This window comes from Penaeus monodon, chromosome 33 (assembly GCF_015228065.2).
Source record: "Penaeus monodon isolate SGIC_2016 chromosome 33, NSTDA_Pmon_1, whole genome shotgun sequence".
Taxonomy (NCBI): domain Eukaryota; kingdom Metazoa; phylum Arthropoda; class Malacostraca; order Decapoda; family Penaeidae; genus Penaeus; species Penaeus monodon.
Genome location: NC_051418.1, coordinates 33,540,939 through 33,541,265, shown reverse-complemented (window position 1 = coordinate 33,541,265; position 327 = coordinate 33,540,939).

Genomic DNA, 327 nt, shown 5'->3' with positions numbered 1-327 from the left:
TATTAAAGGTTTTTAGCGAAAATGGATGAAAGTTTTCTCTCATTTGCGTAAGTATGAGTTGAGCAGACCTATAATTATTGCCTAAGATAACATATTTAAGCTAGAATTATTATGTTTTTTATCTCCTCAGTCTTTCAATAAAATTAACTACAGCAATATATTTGTCAAAAAAATACACAAATTCATCGTACATCCGTAGTCCCACAGCTGAAATATCCGGGAATCGCCATTGAATATGATCAATCCTAGAAAAGAAGAAAACCATCGTTCCATCGTTCTCTCAACAATATTACCTCCAGCAAGATATTTGTCAAAAATAAATAGATA